Genomic DNA, 22,277 nt, shown 5'->3' on the forward strand with positions numbered 1-22,277 from the left:
ACGACATAAACATCGTCAGCTCTCCTGACCTCCATATCCTTCTGTCACTCTTTCCCCGGCTGTAGCCCGCATGTCTGAGGCCTGTTTTTGTTACAGTGCAGTTATCAAAGTCCTTCTATGCTACCTTTCACAACATGTTTGGTTTCCGCTCCCTTAATTATTTCCAATCGAGTTTACTTTATATGTGTATTCCGCAAGCAATTTTCTTCTGTTTTGAAGCAAAATTTTCTGTATTCATGTATATCGAGTGCAACATAGATGTCACAATAAAAAAACGTCAAAAAGGTTTGTTTTGTCTTAAACTGAAGTGGCGTCGGGTAGCCATTTGGTTAAAACGTTCGCTCGTCACGCCGTAGTCTATTTTTCGATTCCCATAGTAGATGCAATGTAGGAATCTCATTCCTGGTGTACTCTTGTACTTCTGTCGTGGTTTTGTTGGATTAATGCTAAAAGCGGCGTAAAATTCAACTCACCTAGGTGATAAAACACTCAAGTGCTATGACGAATGATTTTTATGTTTTCTCAAACGGAGAAAAGGATTTTTTGGATTATTGTATTAATACTTCATTTCTAAAAGCTATTTCAAAATTTTATATCATTTTATTATTCACTTAGATACTGAAGTAGTTTATTAAACGTATTAAAACTGGCGTTGCCGGAATTACTTTATTTCTTGTACTTTGTTATTTAGATAGAGGTGAAGTTCAGCAGAGCACACTAGAACACATAAAGAAATCCACAAAATAATGACACAATGACAAATTCTACCGTCCTACGCGTTTCAACTTATCCTTCAGGGGCAAAATACAGCTACAGTTATACAAATATAATCTGTAACTGTGACCGCTTCCTGAAGTAATGTTACAGTTACACTTACAGATAATACAAATATAATCTGTCGCTGTAACCGCTTCCTGAAGTAATGTCACAGTTACACTTACAGATTATACAAATATAATCTGTAACTGTAACCGCTTCCTGAAGTAATGTTACAGTTACACTTGCATATTATCCAAATATAATCTGTAACTGTAACCGCTACCTGAGGTAATGTTACAGATACACTTACAGATAATACAAATATAATCTGTAACTGTAACCGCTTCCTTAAGTAATGTTACAGATACACTTATAGATTATACAAATATAATCTGTCGCTGTAACCGCTTCCTTAAGTAATGTTACAGATACACTTACAGATAATACAAATATAATCTGTCGCTGTAACCGCTTCCTGAAGTAAAGTTACAGATACACTTACAGATAATACAAATATAATCTGTCGCTGTAACCGCTTCCTCAAGTAATATCACAGTTACACTTACAGATAATACAAATATAATCTGTAACTGTAACCGCTTCCTGAAGTAATGTTACAGTTACACTTGCATATTATCCAAATATAATCTGTAACTGTAACCGCTACCTGAAGTAAAGTTACAGATACACTTACAGATAATACAAATATAATCTGTAACTGTAACCGCTTCCTTAAGTAATGTTACAGATACACTTATAGATTATACAAATATAATCTGTCGCTGTAACCGCTTCCTTAAGTAATGTTACAGATACACTTACAGATAATACAAATATAATCTGTCGCTGTAACCGCTTCCTGAAGTAAAGTTACAGATACACTTACAGATAATACAAATATAATCTGTCGCTGTAACCGCTTCCTTAAGTAATGTTACAGATACACTTATAGATTATACAAATATAATCTGTCGCTGTCGCTTCCTTAAGTAATAAGCGCTTCCTACAGATTATATTTGTATTATCTGTGTATCAGTATCATTATCAGGAAGCTGTTACCGTTACAGATTATATTTGTATAATCTGTAAGTGTATCTGTAACTTTACTTCAGGAAGCGGTTACAGTTACAGATTATATTTGTATTATCTGTAACTGTAACCGCTTCCTGAAGTAAAGTTACAGATACACTTACAGATTATACAAATATAATCTGTAACGGTAACCGCTTCCTGAAGTAATGTTACAGATACACTTATAGATTATACAAATATAATCTGTAACTGTAACCGCTGCCTGAAGTAATGTTACAGTTACACTTACAGATTATACAAATATAATCTGTAACTGTAATCCCTACCTGAAGTAATGTTAGAGATACACTTACAGATTATACAAATATAATCTGTAACTGTAACCGCTGCCTGAAGTAATGTTACTGTTACACTTACAGATTATACAAATATAATCTGTAACTGTAATCCCTACCTGAAGTAATGTTAGAGATACACTTACAGATTATACAAATATAATCTGTAACTGTAACCGCTTCCTGAAGTAATGTTACAGTTACACTTACAGATTATACAAATATAATCTGTAACGGTAACCGCTTCCTGAAGTAATGATACAGATACACTTACAGATTAAACTGTAAAATCTGTAACTGTAATCCGCCCCTGAAGATAAAGTTGAAACGCGAACAGAGGACGACAACTGCTGCTATCAGTACTACTATTGAGTTGTCTCTAGCATTAATGTTACTGCTACTTCTACAACACATCCTGCTTCTACTACTACTGCAAATACTACAACTTCGTCTCCTAACGCTACTAACTTTACAAAGTCTATGAGCATCCACAACAATGACATAGACTTCTTCACGTCTTTCAATGTCTTTCAAAGAATGCACTGACTAACACCGACAACAAATACAAAGAATACTGACTGTTTAGTTTTACGCCGCACTCAGCAATATTCCAACTATATGGCGGCTGTCTGTAAATAATCGAGTCTATACCAGACAATCCGGTGATCAAAAGCATGAGCATCGATCTAAGCAATTGGGAACCGATGACATGTGTCAACCAAGCCAGCGAGCCTGACCACCCGATCCCGTTAGTCGCCTCTTACGACAAGCATGGGTTACTGAAGGTTCATTTTAACCCGGACCTTCACGGGTTACAAAGTATACTGATTTTGATAGGCGCATAACACTATGCAAAGACAATAGATATTTATAAACGACACACTGCAAATAATAACAAAACCAACTATGCAAATTATAATAATCCCATTTAACGTAGTTATAAACTGAAGAACAAAAGAAAGTATACACTTGAACCTTGACACCACGGTCATCATTAGTGTGCACTGTGAATATACGCCCCTCACGTTCCTTTTAACGTCACGTCACATGTCAGATATGCATCGATACGATTCACGTAATATCGACGTTAATACCGATACTTCACCACCGAATAATGTATTTTGTATCATTTATACAAACATGGCGGTTTACCTTCTTTTGTCGGCAATTTAGATGTCAAACAGCATGTAATACGCAATAGGAAAATAAAATATAAAGACAAACGAATAATTACGTTAACTTAAATAAGTTTCCTTAGAAAACAATTAAGAATATAAACCTTTTTTTTAAATATTTAAGAATAAATAAGTTTCCTTTGAGAAAATTAAGAATAAATAGGTTTTCTTTGAAAACGCTAAGACTAAACAAATTTCCTTTGAGAAAAAATAAGAATATATACGCTTCCTTTTAAAGAAATTAAGACTAAACAAGTTCCCTTCAAATAAAATTAAGAATAAATACATTTCATTTGAAAATATTAAGAATAAATACATTTCATTTGAAAATATTAGGAACACATATGTTTCCTTAAAAATCTATAAACAAATCAGTTTCCTTTGAAAACAATAACGATAAATAAGTTTGATTTAAGAACCTACGAGCCATTCGGAAATCAAGTGTTTCATAGAGATAGTGTCTAGTAAAGACAACAAGACTTACGTGCTATGACTGGAACCAAACTTTCCACTTGTTTAAGGTGTTCGGCAAGGGATCCGATCTTTTATAGGGCCGAGCCCCCCCCAATACCGATACATAACATTGTATGTGATGTAATGCTTCTTAGATTTATTCGTTTCTTTGAGTAATTCTCTTGTCATATTACTGCCAGGTCCGCGTCGTTACTCTTATTTTGTGCAAACATATTTAAAAGGAAACTTTTACCATTACGCAACTACCAAGAAGCGTCCATGTCAATCGCTTGGGAAAAAATCATTGAAGAATTCTAGCGAGTTCTGGTTCACTGGCCTCTTCGGCTCACTCAGATTGGGGTATCACCTGCTTCACAATAATATTAAATTATGCAGAAAAAATGTTTTGCTGATGTCCATTGTTGCTGGGTTTTTCATTTATTATCGAAGAAAGTAGGAGGGAAGTCATGTTTATTGGTCTGAACTACACCCCACATGTATTGGTTTGTAAAAATAGAGGGATTAATTGTGTTACCTGGCAACATGTTCAGCTGACTTGTATTCTTGTGAATGTTTTGGAATTATCACAGAATTGTCCTAACAATATTTTCAGTATACCAATAAGCTTTTAAACCTAAACTAATTATTGTTTAGTTCATTTAAAACTGTTACCTACTTCGATATATCCGAGAGAAAAACAATCGTTTTGTTTCATTATCTCGAATCCGATGGTGGAGATTTGTAATTTCGCCCCTTGTCTCACAACTGTCTATCTTCTTCGAGTGAAGAGTTATCTCGATTCTTGACCCGTGAAGATCCGGGTTAGAATAGGTCTTCAGCAACCCATGTGCTTGCCATAAAAGGCGACTATTCTTGTCGTAAGAGGCGACTAACGGGATCGGGTGGTCAGTTTCGTTGACTTGGTTGACACATGTCATCGGTTCCCAATTGCGTAGATCGATGCTCATGCTGTTGATCACTGGATTGTCTGGTCCAGACTCGATTATTTACGGACCGCCGCCATATAGCTGGGATATTGCTGAGTGCAGCGTAAAACTAAACTCACTCACTCACTATCTCGATTCTTCCAACAATATGGAATCGGTGTCAAACCCCTCTACTTCGAGCTACTTGTTTAAAGTACAGGCATTTTACATTGCATGGCGCTTACACACTATCTCTTATTTAAAACATGTTTCATTGCATATTCTAAATTTTAAATGCATTTTATGTAATAGTCGGTTTTACTAAGGCCTATATGTTAGAAGAAGAATGCATCTCATATCAGACGCTGAGTAATAAAAGCCAAGTTCGTATCAGATGTGTCTTAACTTTCCTATCACCCGTCAATTGTTTAGATATTCAGTAAATACATGTTACATGCCTTAGATACAGAAGCCGGTAGAACAAAATATAAATTATTTTGGGAATTCAATCGATGTCTAGTATTTGTTTTGGGTTAATACTCGCTCAATATGTACGTACATTTGTTCGATATATACCATCCCCGAACACACTCGCGCGTCTGTGAAGCCCATTTCGGGTGTCCATTGCGTGATATTGCTGGAATATTGCTAAAGGCGGCGCAAAACCATACTCACTCACTCGCGCGTCCATCTCTGTTTATTAACCACAAACTGCTTTCCACGGGAGATATATCTTCATATCACCCAGAAGGTATCCTCTACGGGATATTCTGCATTGAAAATGCATCACAATATTTTGTGGTGGCCATTGTTAGGTCGGCAGTCAGCTTGACATCACAATAACATGACGTCAGAGAAGTTAGTCGGATGTACTTAAAGTGAGTGAGTGAATTTAGTTTTACGCCGCACTCAGCAATATTCCCGCTATATGGCGGTGGTCCGTAAATAATCGAGTCTGGACCAGACAATCCAGGGATCAACAGCATGAGCATCAATCTGAGCAATTGGAACCGATGACATGTGTCAACCATGTCAGCGAGCCTGACCACCTCTTACGACAAGCATGGGTTACTGAAGATCAATTCTAACCCTGATCTTCAAGAGTAGGGTGTACTTATAAATCAAGCACTTCAAATTGCTATTTGCATACTGACAGCGTTGGAAAAATATTTTGGGATAATTAGTTAGTTTGTTTATTTGTTGTTTAACGCCGCTTTTCGATCTGTAAATAATCGTGTCTGGACCATCAATCCAGTGATCAACAGCATGAGCATCGGCCTACGCTCTTGGGTGATAAATGGAATCTTACTCGTGTTCTGTGACATCAAATATATCAACCATCGCGGATAATATTTATAACTTCCATTGACCCATTTTCATAAATTTGATGAAAAGTTACTCATGTGATATTATCGTTACATGTAAATGTTTTCACAATGTACTCTTTGTCAGCTGCAATGGCTTCACATAACATAGATGCACTTCATACGCCTACATTCAACAACAACGATGTTGTTTGAGAAAAGGAAGCTGTCAAAAAGATGAATTCGAGATACACATACATTCGAACACGGTCCATCCTGAAACAGCCGAATTCGACTCTAACCGTAATATTGACACATATAATATCACCCGTAATAATGTATTTCCACTTCTCCAATCACCACAAGACGTTTTAATTCATGGTATATACAGTAGACAGTTTTCAGTAGTCATTGAGATACCGCAGTTATGAATGGGTCCTTGTTTCGAAGCTAACGACACGCTTGACTCTTTTACTTACACACTATCATCTTTCCAAATTCGCAGAAACGCGTATCAAACAAATCCCCGAATAACTGGCCCAGAAAAATAACCTTTATTCCTGAAATGGATAGCAATTAACCAACATAGTCTGCTGTTGAAAACGTCTCATCTCCATTCGTCTATTGCGTTACCAAATTGGCTCACTCTTTTCGCGTTATATCGAGGATGATAGTTGAGGTGTCATCTGCGTAGAAGGGAAACACGGTCTGGTTGTTTCTTTGTGAAAATGCAAAGATTATATTTTTAGAAGTTTGAATGAGCTTGCAACTTCAGTAATCTTTCAAACCATCCTCAGTTTGCAATGAAGCCTGATGCAGTGGTCTTGGATAAGAATGCATTGCATGTTGAAGATTATGCTCGGACGGGCTGCTTTGCGTTGACGAGAAAGAATTGCAGATTGCAGGAGCAGATGTTTGGTGGGCGGTCAAGGTCTCCGACCTGTTCCAAGTTTACCAATTTTGGAACCAGCCATGCAATGATGAACTGATGAGGATTATACTTTGATTGAAGACACAAAAGATGAACTGTGGTATGCAGGTGACACAGTTGCTGGTTGTGAACATTTTCCCGTCGTCTGTGGTTCTGAAATGCTACGATGGATCTCTGAAGCTAACCCGGATACTAAACGTCCGTTATATAGAGAGCACCCCCGTGAGTAATCGCCATGTTGGATGTTTACTGGTGTCACCTCTACGTATTCTGAGATGCTATGTGGGATAGCTGATGTAAGTCCGGATAACGACTGTCCGTTATACTGAGACACCTCTTGCATGTGTGATCACCATTTTGGATGTTTTCCGGTGTCAACTGCGCGTTTTCTGAAATGATATATGAGACGGATATCTGATGTTAGTTCGGATAACGACTGTCCGTTATACAGAGACACCTCTTGCATGTGTGATCATCATTTTGGATGTTTTCCGGTGTCAACTGCGCGTTTTCTGAAATGATATATGAGACGGATATCTGCTTTTAGTTCGGATAACGACTGTCCGTTATATTGAGAGACCTTTCGCGTGTATGATCACAATTTTGGATGTTTTCCGGTGTCAACTCCGCGCATACTTGAATTCTTCAAGACATCTGAAGTTAGTCCGGATAACGACTGTCCGTTGTATAGAGAGACCCCTCGCATGTGTGTTTGCTATTTTGGATGTTTAAAGGTTTTTAACTCCGATTGTTAATGAATGCTGCACCACGTATAATGTTTGTCCGGATAACGACTGTCCTTTATATAGAGAGACCCACGCTTGTTTGACGATCGATGCTTCACAATTAATGTTACAGTCAGATATGTGACGAGAAGACAGAATGGAACTTCGGGACATCGAGTGGCATGAAACTGAAGTAGACCTGAAGCTTACTTCGAGACATCGGGTGTGCTTTGATGAACGCCGAGCAGACCACTGATGTGGAAATAAGACTATCTTCGTAACATTGCATGGCAGGACATTTGCGTAATACTGGTGGGCATTTCGAGACATCCGGAGCTAGATCGACGTTGGTCAGGACATAATGCAGACGTGAGGCAAACCTCGAGACATCCGTACTGTTCAGATCGACATCGGACGGGACACTGGTGTAGACGTTGGGCTAATTTCGAACTATCTGGTATATTTCGATCAATGTCGAACATCAAACTGTGTTAGACACGAGGCTAACTTCGTGACATCCGTTTTAGAAATAATTCTCATGGCAAATATTGGAGGTGAGATGTATGGCACGGTTAACACCAGATGTATCGAACACACGGAGACAGTGAATACCGATTTGTTTTATACGAAGTTCGTTATATCAACATTATTACGCATGTTTTGATAGAACCGATTATTCGTGACAAACGATGTGATTATATGTCTTCAGAATGCACAGAGTACAGGTTTCAATATTCTCGACACGTAAGCTTTATAATTCCCTTTGTCCAAGTTTTTAAAATAAATGATTGTTTAATTATTACTGTGTTAACTCTGGTGTTTTTTATTCCACAGGAGTGGTTGTCTGGGATATACGAAACGTGTGCCGTGTTCTGCTAATGTGACGTCACACAAGGCATGAACAACACGTCGTGTGACGTCATAGGAGGAACGGAGATTATGTATTCTAAAAATAGAAAGAGAAGTTACGTATCAACGCAATATGCGCAGGATTAAAGGAACTGCTGGATTACCAGAACAGAACTGGATGTAACCCTAGAGCACTTATGTAGCTTTCAATATATCTTGGGTTACCATGGATACCAAATGGATCTGTTTTGGAAAGCACGGTTTATGGAAGGTAGGTAGACTATTTTCTCTTAATAGCCACGCATAGAAGCTGACATTGTCAACACACTCCCAAAAATATATTATGCAGAAGTTTATACACAACAATGCACAATGTCCGTACCAATATTGATATTCACGAAAAATACAGTTTGTACCCTGAACAGGTTCGCGGCTATTGTAATCGAATCATGAGACTGCTTAGTTTAACTGGGGCGGTGGGGTAGCCTAATGGTTAAAGCGTTGGCTCGTCACTCCAAGACCCGGGTTCGAATCCCCACATGGGCACAATGTGTGAAGCCCATTTCTTGTGTCCCCCGCCGTGATGTTGCTGGAATATTGCTACAAGCGGCGTAAAACCAAACTCAGCCAGTCAGTCAGTCTAAGTTTAACTGTAAATTATGTTTCATTTGTAATAGGAGATATATTGTGGAGTCCAAAATCCACTACGTAGAGGCGATCGTCATTTAGCTGGAGTGAGTGAGTTTTGTTTTACGCCGCTTTGAGGAGTAATCCAGCAGCATCACGGCAGGGGACACCAGAAATAGGCTTCACACATTGTTCCCATGTGGGGAATCGAACCCGGATCTTCAGCGTGACATGCGGACGGTTTAATAATTAGGATACCCCCATCGTCCCGTCATTAAGCTGAAACACCGCTGTGTGCGGCGTAAAACAACACACGCGAGAGGGCGGGACGATTGCTAGATCATGAGTGAGTGCGTTGGGTTTTAGCAATATCCCAGCAATATCAAGTATGGGGGATTTCTAGTATTCAAGAGTGCACGCAAAATTAGAATCAAGTGATATCGTCGCTACTTAAAGCTTGAGCAAGCAAGGCGTTTCAAACATAACTAGAGCCGGTCGGGTGGTCTTCAACTTGTTCAAGAGGAAATATACCACGAAGCTTGATCAAATCTTGCAATCCCCATCATACCCCAATCAACTTTCCTGGCAAATTGTTCACAAACTGTATTGGCATCTGCGCACAAGAGCTGACAAAAATACTGATTTTAATGTCCTAAAAACAACAAAAAAAGCATTATTTGTTTCTGAATTATACACGTGCAGGTTCCTCTACAAGACATACATAATTAGACAGGCGTGAACTTCCGGGTGTGCGAAGTCCTCAAACAAAGGAACCGTGTCCCATTTGTTGCTGGGAGTTCCAGACGGATAGAAAGCTATTACAATTAACAATTAACAATTTGAAAAAGCGTCTCAATGGACAGCGTCCTTCGATAATTTGCAAGCGTTCTTTCTCGTCAGTCGTCAAGCATGTTTAACGCTGATTTAGATATGCCTGGCAGTTAAAAGGCTCTTTAAACTACAGACGGGTAAAATTGGAAACATTTTGGAAAAACTGCAAAATAACATTTCAAGAAAGAACTTAAAATGACGCTCATGACAATGCTGCCAATTATCATGATAATAATATATGAAATTATGGCATTGTAAACTATCGAAGTAAGACGCCTCGGTTGTGAATGAAATTCGTCGGTTCATTCGACTAAATGAGAAAGCGGCTCTTTTGTGTTTTCAACAATAAGTTTATGCGGTAAGGTTGGTCATATGTTTACATTAAACCTAACCAACCGTTTCTTATTATGCTATTTTTTAAGGACGATCAGCAGATGGGATTGATAGTACAAGACACAAAGAACCGTGAATATTGGGTTCCTGTCAACACGGAATGTGTAATTAAAAATACGACAGATTTGTAATGCTCATTATGCATTTAAATCATAAAAAGTCTAGAAGGTAACAGCAACTTAATTCTAATTCTTTTGTCAGATTTACATAGACCCTCACAGAGAGACGAGTTTCGAATAGTGCAAAAAGTGGTTCAAAATGTCCTTTGCCGGTCATATTATGTATTCCCATCCGTCTAGACATTATATATTACACTAATGTGATTGCCACAATGTTCCCCTTCAGACAGTGCTAATTACAACGCGTAAAAAGTACTCCGATTAACACTGCCTCCGTTAGTGCGCATGTGCTGAGCTGTGTCAGGTAACGCCCGTTCACTGAGCAGGTGCGACGTTGTCTAGACTTATCTCCCTTAGACCAGAAATGGTTGCGCGAAAACACTACCGATCTGAAAGCATCCACTACGAAACAGTGTGATGGCCCGCAGGCATAACCATAAGTGAAAGCGATTTAGTTGAAGAACACCCCTGCACTGTTAATATCCGTGGCTGAGAATGAGGTTGAGAGGAACCGTTTGCTACAGAATACAAATACGTATTTTTCAAATATGAGCAATTTTCAAAAACACCTATAAATGTAATTTAACTGAAGCAACACTAAATTATATTGTAAACAAAGGAAATGAAATATTTGTAAGATAAATACGATTTTCACTTCAGTTAAAAATATTATATTTTTCTATAACAGAAATGTATTTGACAAATAAGGGAAGTACACTATTTTGGAGATGATTACAATTTTCACAAATAAATGAATTATATTATAGCAGTAACCTAAATGGTAAACAGAGAAAAGAAAATATTTGTTCGACAAATATATTTTACATGATGATGCTTTACGAGAAATGAAATTTGAATATAACAGTAAACTTAAACGTAAACAACATAAACCTTGATTAAAAGGAAGTTGTTGCTTCTGTAACTTCAGAGCTTACCTATTACCAAGTTACACTTTGCTAAAACACAATCAACCAGTTAAATGAATATGTAAATATATCACCATGTCTTCAGAAATATTTTTCTTTATTCTATCGTCACAAATGAAAAACTATGATAGAATGTCCCAATACATACCTTCAAAATGAGTCTGACAAAAGATGTTTTGAAATTTTGTATTTTCAATATAGTTTCTGTGTAAATAATTCAAGAATGAGTGAGTTTAGTTTTCCAACGCACTCAGCAATATTCCAGCTATAAGGAAGCGGTGTGTAAATAATCGAGTCTGGACCAAACAATCCAGTGATCAACAGCATGAGCATCGATCTAAGCAATTGGGAACCGATGACATGTGTCAACCAAGTCAGCGAGCCTGACCACCCGATCCCGTTAGTCGCCTCTTACGACAAGCATGGGTTACTGAAGATCAATATTCTAACTCGGGTCTTCACGGGTCTATGAGACAGGAGGTATCTGAGAGACAGTAGATGTGGTAACAGTAAAACAAAGTAGGTTATGTCCTAAGTATCCCCATGCAAACGGGTCAAAATTCACCGATTAAGTGCCGTATATTCAAGGCGAACACTCGCGTCTCTTACCTTTTCTATAGATTCAATCCACTTAACGTCGTCTCCAATTATTCGCAAATCTTAAATTTTGAAGTTTGTTTACCCGGTACTCGTGATATTAAACCCGCTGAGCCGACTGAGATTTTGAACGAGCTCGGTAAACCAGAAATAAAAATAGCACAAAGTTGTTTGCTTTATGTTAGGGTAGTATAGTTTTGAAATTCAGTTGATAGCACGCGTGTCGTCTCTCCTGGCATATTTCAAACCGAACACACGTCACCGGTCTCGTAATAAACCCCAGCTTTGTTGATTCACTTCCTAAAAGTACATTATTAAAACGGTATATCGTGAAAAGACAAACTCTGGCTGGGTAAGTGAGTTGACTTGAGTTGGGCTTTACGTCACATCGGCATTATTCCAGCCATATAGTGACGAGAAAAAGTCTGCATTGGGTCAGTGAGACACGCTTGTTTGTTCAATGGTTAAGACACTCTCAGTATAGCGATTACGAAATACCAACTGTACCGCTAACCTCGAACTTCAAAACGAAAAATATGCAGGGCAGATGTCAGTAACTTTGTAACAACTGTTCGAATTACACATGACTTCGTTACAACCGATTTTTAATTGTTACCTACTTCGTTATATCCGGAGTATAGGTTCTCAGCAAGCTTTGAGCTATTCGACGCGGTATATAATAATCGAATCTGGACCGGAAATTCCAGTGATTGACACCGCAAACAGAGCGCAGAATTGGGATACGATGATATACAGGCTAGTGTCTGTCCCTGACCAAGCGATGTAAAGCTAAAGTGAGTGAGTGAATTTAGGTTTACGCCGCATTCAGCAATATTCCTGCTATATGGCGGCGGTCGGTAAATAATCGAGTCTGTACCAGACAATCCAGTGATCAACAGCATGAGCATCCATCTGTCGAAACCGTCTGGGTCTTTATGTCTAAACCTTGGGCCTGTATGTCGAACTTTGGGTCTGGGTCTTCATGTCTACACCTTGGGTCTGTATGTCGAAACTTTGGGTCTGTATGTCGAAACTTTGGGTCTGTATGTCGAAACTTTGGGTCTGGGTATTTATGTCTAAACCTTGGGTCTGTTTGTCGAAACTTTAGGTATGGGTCTGTTTGTCGAAACTTTGTGTCTGTATGTCGAAACTTTGGGTCTATATGTCGAAACTTTGGGTCTAGGTATTTATGTCTAAACCTTGGGTTTGTTTGTCGAAACTTTAGGTATGGGTCTGTTTGTCGAAACTTTGTGTCTGTATGTCTAAACCTTGGGTCTGTATGTCGAAACTTTGGGTCTGGGTCTTTATGTCTATGCCTTGGGTCTGTATGTCGAAACCTTGGAACTGTATGTCGAAACATTGGGTCTGTATGTCAAAACCTTGGATCTGTATGTCGAAACCCTAGGTCTCTAACTTAATAGCATACGTTACCCAAGTATGTGCAGTCAGTTCAAGGATAACAGGTTACAACCCTTGGTTCAAATAGGTAACGTCTCAACACATTTAAAAATGTCAAGTCATGTTGGGAAACCCATTGAACTTCCTTGTAGTAAGCCACGAGTGTATAAAATAGGCCATGAACATGTGATGTTGCCCTGTGTGCAAACTAAGTGGCTGGTGTAAACCAGGATATCTGTGTATACACGTAGGATTTCTGTGGGTGAACCTTGAATTGCTGTGTGAAAACACTGGTTCTGTATGTGTAAGTAGTAGGTATGTCCCCATATGTTTTCGATGTGTATGTTTAACCCTTGGGTTGTTACGTTAAACCTTGGGCGTGTATGTTAAACCTTGGGTGTGTATGTTAAACCTTGGTTGTGTATGTTAAACCTTTGGTGTGTATGTTAAAGCTTGGGTGTGTATGTTAAACCGTTGGTCTGTATGTTTACATGTTGGCTTTGAATGTTTAAATCTTGGGTCTATGTGTAAATCAGGGATCTGTGTATGTAAATATGGAATTTCTATGTGTAAATCTAGGATTTATTTGTGTGAATCTGGGATCTCTATATGTAAATCTGGGATTTCTATGTGTGAATATGGGATCTCTATATGTAAATCTGAGATTTCTATGTGTAAATCTGTGATCTCTATGTGTAAATCAGGGATCTCTGTATGTAAATCTGGGATTTCTATGTGTAAATCAGGGATCTGTGTATGTAAATCTGGAATTTCTATATGTAAATCTGGTATGTCTGTGTAAATCAGGGACCTCTGTATGTAAAATCTGGGATCATTCTATGTGTAAATCTGGGATTTCTATGTGTAAATAAGGGATCTCTGTATGTAAATCAGGGATCTCTATATGTAAATCTGGGATTGCTATGTGTTAATCTGGGATCTGTATGTGTAAATCATGCATCTCTGTATGTAAATCTGGGATTTCTATGTGTAAATAAGGGATCTCTGTATGTAAATCAGGGATCTCTATATGTAAATCTGGGATTGCTATGTGTTAATCTGGGATCTCTATGTGTAAATCAGGCATCTCTGTATGTAAATCTCGGATTTCTATGTGTAAATCTGGGATTTCTATGTATAAATCAGGGATCTCTATATGTAAATCTAGGATTTCTATGTGTAAATCTGGGATCTGTATGTGTAAATCAGGCATCTCTGTATGTAAATCTGGGATTATTATGTGTAAATTTGGGATTTCTATGTGAAAATCTGGGATCTCTATGTGTAAATCTGGGATTTCTATGTGCAAATCTGGGATCTCTATGTGTAAATCTGGGATCTCTATGTGTAAGTCTGGGATTTCTATGTGTAAATCTGGGATCTCTATGTGTAAATCAGGGATCTCTATATGTAAATCTGGAATTTCTATGTGTAAATCTAGTGTCAACACACTAAGTACAAATATTGCCTGTAGAGATGGTACAAACCTGAGGGTAAGGTACCGACAAGTTATATGCCATATGGTATTACATGCCCAACAAGCCAAGATCATGCATGCGCAAATGTTACATGATAATATGTCACATGCCCAAAAGTTACATGCCAATATGCCACATCTCGAAAGGTACATATCAAGATGATATATACTCATGCCAATAATGGTTGTCATCCCTCCCAACCCCAAACCCCACCCTCACCCCACACCCCTCTTCAATTAAAGAAATTGAAGGAGTGACAACAATTATTGGCATGAGTATATGTCTAAAAGTTACATGCCAAGATGATACATGCAAATCATTACATGCCAAGATACTACATGTCTCCAAATTACATGACAATATATTACGCGCCAAAATGTACATGCCAAGCATATGCTCATAAGTTACATGCCATATGCTACATGTCAAAAAGTAACATGATAATCTGCTACATTTACAGTTAACAACAAAGAGTGTATTCTTTGGGGATTAGATAATGCACATTCAATTAATTCATTATATAGAACATTCTAAACGTCCTTCCCTGTAATACCATTTTTAAACGAGTTAATGATTTGGTATCAAAAGAGCGAAAGCGAGTTAAATCGTTCACGAGTTTCATAAAAATGGTATTTCACGGAATCGATTTTAGTATTCTGTTTATTACTCCCCAACATAAATTGTTAAAAGTCTGCCTACAGTGTGATGACTCTCAGCTTTCCGCGAGTCAAGCAAGGACTAAAGCGGCCTTCACACGGCAAACTAAAGTTTGACAACACTTGTTGTCAAACTCGATTTTGAGAGTGTGAACATTCCAACAACTCACCACCAACACCAAATTCAGAGTTGTCAAACTGTTGTCGAGAAATAGGAACGGTCCCTATTCTCACCAACTTTTCCATCAAACTTTCGGTTTTGTCAAACTCGAGTTTGTCGTGTGAAATGTTGTCAAACTCGTGTTGTTAAGAAACAACCAGTTGCAGTCAACGAAATTGTCATGTGACCGCACTGATAAAGACATGGCGATCAAATGACACGAAAGTTTGACAACATATGTTTGACGTGTGAAAACGCGAGTTTGACAACTTAAAAAGTTTAACAACATGTGTTGTCAAAGTTTAGTTTGCCGTGTGAAGGTCGCTTATTATTATTCTGACAGATGTTAGCATTGTGACGTCATAACTGTAAACCATTATGACGTCATACGTACGGCATCACGCGATGTTATTAAACAATGTGTAATAACATTGTAGGTTTATTAAACAGTGATATATTCAACGGGTGAGTAATAAATGAATATTTAAAAGGGGTGCCATTTTGATCCCAATTTAAACGTTTTCTAAATACATCATGCTATATTTCACTGTCAAATGACATAATTTTGTGTATATTATGTCGATTGGAAATGTGCTGATTTTATAGATTCTTAGAAGGGATTTTAATCTGGAGAAAGTTTCAATATCCATTGTGGAATATCTAACAGTAGTTTGTTTCCACGACACATCATAGTTATAACTTTCTCAGCTGATACATTGTAAACGTCGGAACGGTCATATCACTGGCACATTCATGCTAAGATATACTGAGGGAAACAAATAACGGAACACATGAAAGCACACGTGTTCCTCAATTCTTTTCCAGGTTTCTTCACAAGCTTTGTATCGCACTGTGGGTGAAAATCTGAGAATGAATGAAGGAACACTGCGATGAAGTGGTGTTCCCTTATTTGCTTCCCTCAGTATATTTGCACATCCAAACCTGTAACGAAACAGTCTTCACGTACACATCAGATAGAAAAAAATAATAATAACTGTATCAGCTGAAGAGTATTTCAATTTCCGTGTGGCATTCCCACGCAATACGAGGCGTACACAGCCAAGTATGAATTCCGCTTTATCGATCCCATGGCAACCAGTGGGTTCTGGAAAGAAGGCCTTTAGGTGAACGACACGAGGCCTTATGAATGAGTGTTATGAATGACAGACATTCAATCACTCACAGATGGCTGCTTCAGCGGCGGTGGGCTATCACGACGGCGTTTACACAGTCGGTGTCAATGAATTTCTCTTTCAGTAGAATTTGAAAGTGAAAATATTGATGAGACACGTGGTGTTTGGGGACTGTCATACGTTCTGATCTGTAGCATTGCAGAAATTCTGTGCAAGACTGTGACAAGAGAGCTGACTTCAATTTTTCCAATAATCAAATTTCCCTTTGTGTGGAGCAATATTCCAGTAGCTGAAGCCTCAGTGTCTATATTTATTAATATTCGAATACAATCGAGCATGTTCATTCTACAAGGATTTATAGAGCTTCGTTCGACGTCTAGTTTAAAGGTTGGTTGATTGAGGTCAAAATGTTCTTTGGTGGCCTTTCTAAGGACACTTCCCAATATGACGCCCACTGACCAAAATCATATCCGATGCAATTCGTTGTTTTGAGTTGTACCTTACGTTCCTGTGTTTGTTCAGGTGGGCAATTGACTTGCCGCCGCGTGTGTTTGTGCTCATCTTTTCGGAAACATCTTCTAAAGTATAAGGGGCACCAGCGTCCTGTCTTACCCAGTTGGTGACCCGGAAATGACCTCAGCAGAGAGGGAGAACGCAAACCAGGTTATCAGAGATAGGCTTAAGATGAAACTTATGTATTGTTCAGACCGGAATTATAACGCAAGGTGTTAGTAATTTTATTTTTTTAATCCTGACAGTCAAACTGTCAACCCTACTACCCTCTGTCCCTCTCACTTTTCTATTTCGATCTCCCTCTTAGTCTTTCTTCCTCTGTTTTCCTCCTCTATCTTCCTCTCTATCCATTTCCTCGTTCTTACTCTATCAGTCTCCCTCCCTCTCTCTCTCTAACCCTCTGTCTGGGGCGGTGGGGTAGCATGGTGGTTAATTCGTTTGCTCGTCACGCCGGAGACCCGGGTTCGATTCCTGACATGGGTACAATGTGTGAAGCCATTTCCGGTGTCCCCCGCCGTGATATTGCTGGAATATTGCTAAAAGCGGCGTAAAACTAGACTCACTCACTCCTATTCTCTCTATTCCATCCCCGTCTGCGCATCGTACCACCAGCTTTCCAGTTCAACTCTAACACCGTTGTATCTCTATCTGTCCTGCCCTGTATACACATGGGTTCAAAAATCCCATCGCCCGACGCCCGGGACAAGTCACTTTTCATTTCGGGCAATCAAATAATAGTATCTTACTTGTCCGTTGGCTACTAGATAATTTCCACTAATGGTTTCAAACTGCAAATAAACTTGGATTTAATTTCATATCTGCTCAAAATGTAGCTATTAAATTGATAATAAAGTAGAGTTATCTTTCTGGGCTTTTTATCACTTTTCAATAAAAAGTCCAGTAAACGTTAACATCAAATACCATGTTGATTTTTTCTTTCATAATTACATCATCATGATTTTGTCATAAAATCAGGGCAAGTGGAACATTAGTCAGGACAAGTTACTTTCTTAAAGTCACTTGCCCTGTGGCTAGTGGCTTCTTAAAAAAACTTTGAACCCCTGAGTATACATCTCCAGGTTCTTAAATAACATATCACTGACTCATGACACTTCGAAATAAAAATTCTTCAATTTAACTATTAAAACCAGAATAAATAAGCAATCGTGCAATCACCCATTTAACTACGCTTTAAAACCAGAGTTTTGAATGTGTGAGTGAGCAAAAATATCTTCCTATTAAACGTCGTACTCGTTTCTATGGACTATGTGTTTTACGCCGCTTTTAGCAATATTCCAACAGTATCACTCCTCATACGCGAGGTTGGACACCATAAATCCCCGAGGCTAACGCATAAGACATTGTACCCATGTAATGTAACCATGGGAATCGAACCGCTTGCTAGGGGTCTTCAAGCAGGCGTGGCGAGCGAACGCTTTAACCACAAGGCTAAGAATAACGGAATGGTGCCGGGTGTGCGGTGTGAGTTACGATTGTTTAGCCGCAGGACCTCAGAGGGGGCCCTTTAGGGGTTGCAGTATTGCCGCGATAGTTGAGTTGAGTTGAGCTTTTAGGTCGCATCGGCATTATTTTAACCATATAGCGACGAGACCAAGTCTGCTCACCTACACATTTCAAGTACAAAATTTAAATGAGGTTATTTAAAAATATTTATTCATTACATTATTGCACTGCAGCGATAAGGACGAGAGTGATTTAACCAGTGAATTGGCTCTGGTGTTAGAGTAGTGCTATTGTTAATATTTGTATGAAATATTAATGATTTTTATATGAAAATAAAACAGATTTAAACTGATGACTCAGATAGTTGAACCTACATATAAAAACAATGACTAATTTGTTTACGTAGTAATGTCCCCCCAAAAATTAACGTATAATCACAGGGTTTTCTTTTGTAACTTATTTAAAATGTTTTGACTTAAATTGTGAATAATTTGTACAATAATCTGACATGTAACCACCTACAGCAATAGAGGGACAAAGGAACCGATTAACATTTCGTTTTGGTTATGATTAAGGGGGTTGACGTTATCTGGAGATTAAACATCGGGGTTCTTGAGGACAGTTCATTTGTAAACAAACAAATTGGGTGTGATTTGTAAACCTTCCCGTTTTGCTGTAGGATAGTTGCCATGTTGTTGAATGAGTGAGTGAGTGAGGTTTAGTGTTGGATGTCCTCGCTGAGTCAGGCCCTCCGAGTAAAGGAGGTTAAAGGGTTTGGATTTAGAAAGGGGTGAGTGAATTTAGTTTTACGCCGCTTTTAGCAATATTCCAACAATATCACGGTGGGGGACACCAGAAATGGGCTTCACACATTGTACCCATGTTGGGAATCGAACCCGGGTCTTCAGCGGAACGAGCGGACGCTTTAACCACTAGGCTACCCCAAAACAAACTCAATAAAAGGTCAAAATCCTGTTTGGAAGTTTTAGAGAAATACTTTGACAGATATAATTTTCTCTAATCAATATTTTCTCATTTAACTGATTTAAATTATGAAAACACAAATATCAAATGTGTTTATTTCAGTTAGGGACAACGAACCATTTCGCCACTTTTTAAAATTTGACGCTTTAACTCTACACACACTCCCACGTGACATAAGTATTATGTTTTACAAAAGTACTATCTTCAAGTACTGCAAAGTTTAATCTCAATGTAAGGTCAACTCCCGACATCGAGTACAGAGTCAAGTTCCCGGAGTCTTTTGTTCAAACCTCCACCTGCACAAAATATCACAGCAAGGGGTCACAGGTTATCAAGAACGATAACTCCACAAGTAGGCAAACCCCAACTGGGCCCCTTGAGACGAGATCGGAGTCCCACTTGGGTAGGATTCCCACGGGTGGAAACAAACGAGATTGTTTGTATATTCAAGGCTTGTTTATGGCTGTCTTCGCATACACGTTTTGGGGTTGGGCAAAGGTGATGTTTGAAAAAAGACCGTTGTAATTTTTGAAGTATCGTAACTGCGGAATAATTTCACATGGCCTTTAAAGTGAATGAATGCAATGCAATGAGAAAAAACCTTAATGACGAAAGCATCACACTTGATTTGAAACTGAATATTTGTACGCATGTGCAGCATGAGTCATTTGAATCTAGGCGTGGTTGAAAACTTCTGTTTATAAAATATACAAATATATTCAAAGGATCTTTTATATACTCATGCCATAATGGTTGTTACCCCCCTCCCCACCCCAACCCAACACACACCTCACACCCCACCCGACACCCCTCTCCAATTGAAAAAATTGAAGTGGGTTACAACCATTATTGGCATGAGTATATTAAACAGTTGTATGAAGCTATTTTAGAATTTCGACACGTACTATTAAACATTACGAATATTTTTAACTTTACGAATTTGAACATCCTTGTTGAAAGTTCATGACACTTCTAGACGGCTGATTTCAAATCTGTACATTTCCTGACAGTAATTCTGAACATGAACATAAATCCGTACTCGTTTATTTTATTTAACTTGATGTAGCCATGTTTTGTATTGCCACCACATAGACACGGGGAGATACTCCTTCAATCTGACATAAAAATGGTTTGATTTAAAGTTTTTCCATTGTTTGGGCAACGCGAAATGGTGCTGTTCAAATAGTCAAGTTGTCTTTTATAGTGAACAATTGGGCTCTGTTATTCCAGACATTTTGTGTATTTAAATTTATGAGTGAGTGAGTGAGTGAGGTTTGACGCCGCTTTTAGCAATATTCCAGCTATATCACGGCGGGGGACACCAGCATTGGGCTTCACACATTGTGTGCGTTCTAAGGAACAGGTGAAGATGAGTGAGTGAGTTTAGTTTTACGCCGCACTCAGCAGTATTTCAACTATATGGCGGCGCTCTGTAAATAATCGAGTCTGGACCAGACAATCCAGTGATCAACAGCATGAGCATCGATCTGCGCCATTGGGAACCGATGTGTCAACCAAATCAGCGAGCCTGACCACCCGATCCCGTTAGTCGCCTCTTACGACAAGCATGGGTTACTGAAGGCTCATTCTAACCCGGACCTTCACGGGTCACAGGTGAGGGTGAAGATGATGGGTAGAACTGATTATCAGCAACCCGTGCTTGTCATCAGAAGCGATAACGGGATCGGGGGGTCAGGCTCGCTGACTAGTTTAATACGTGTTAACATTTCCCATTTGCGTAGATCGATGCTCATGGTATCTAACACTGGATTGTTACAGGATTGATGATATTCTAGCAATATCACGGCGGGGGACACCAGAAAGTTACCTTCACACATTATACCCATGCATGTGGGGAATCGAACTCGGGTATTCTGCGTGACGAGCGGACGCTTTAACCACCGCCCGTTGAACCGGTTTATTATATCAACTACTGGTTTTTTACGCTGTCTGTAGCGCGGCTTTCGGAGGAATTGACATGTTGGTTCGCAATATTGCTGACAAATACAAGCATCTACACACACACGCCCCCACTCCCCCACACGCGCACATACACACGCCCTCCGACACACGCGCACGCCCCCACACACGCGCACGTACACACGCATGCACGTATAGTTGAAATAATCTCGAAAGCAACATTGCATATAGAAACAGCAGGCCCTCCCTTACATATACCCGTCGTCAGTAACATGGCAGATTGTGTCATAACAGGTACATCACAATTTTGAAGTCGTTGTTTGTTTAAACACTGGCTGTCAGTGTGCTCGGTGTCATATTTCCCGACAAGTAGGCTACGCGTGCTATTATGTCACCGAAACGTCTCGACAGTGACATCTCCCTCTTTCAGACTGCAATTATTAGTGCATGGTATTTAAAGACACACGTCAACTTTCTCTTTTCGTCTTTAAGTGAGTGAGTGAGTTTACTTTTAAGCCGCACTCAGCAATATTCCAGCTATATGGAGGCGCTCTGTGAATAATCGAGTCTGGACCAAACAATCCAGTGA

General features: G+C 39.0%; 1 protein-coding gene and 1 long non-coding RNA gene across 6 annotated transcripts in view; one reads left to right on the plus strand and one right to left on the minus strand.

Moving 5' to 3' along the window:
- The window catches only part of LOC124286227, a 66,043-nt gene that overhangs the window by 31,426 nt on the left and 12,340 nt on the right, over window positions 1–22,277 (minus strand). Inside the window, exon 1 of one of the 5 annotated variants that reach the window (XM_046722569.1) lies at window positions 11,995–12,184. The exons of the other annotated variants lie outside the window; for them this stretch is intronic. The gene's annotated coding sequence lies outside the window, so the exon portion shown is untranslated. Of the gene's footprint in view, window positions 1–11,994; window positions 12,185–22,277 lie in introns of those variants that run through there. 5 annotated transcript variants of the gene reach the window in all.
- The window catches only part of LOC124286230, a 78,595-nt gene continuing 63,685 nt past the window's right edge, over window positions 7,368–22,277 (plus strand). The window contains exons 1-2 of the long non-coding RNA XR_006900990.1: window positions 7,368–8,194; window positions 8,475–8,760. This is a non-coding gene — a long non-coding RNA (uncharacterized LOC124286230). The remainder of the gene's footprint in view (window positions 8,195–8,474; window positions 8,761–22,277) is intronic.

This window comes from Haliotis rubra, unplaced genomic scaffold (genome assembly GCF_003918875.1).
Source record: "Haliotis rubra isolate DU_JTF1 unplaced genomic scaffold, ASM391887v1 Scf379, whole genome shotgun sequence".
NCBI lineage: Eukaryota > Metazoa > Mollusca > Gastropoda > Lepetellida > Haliotidae > Haliotis > Haliotis rubra.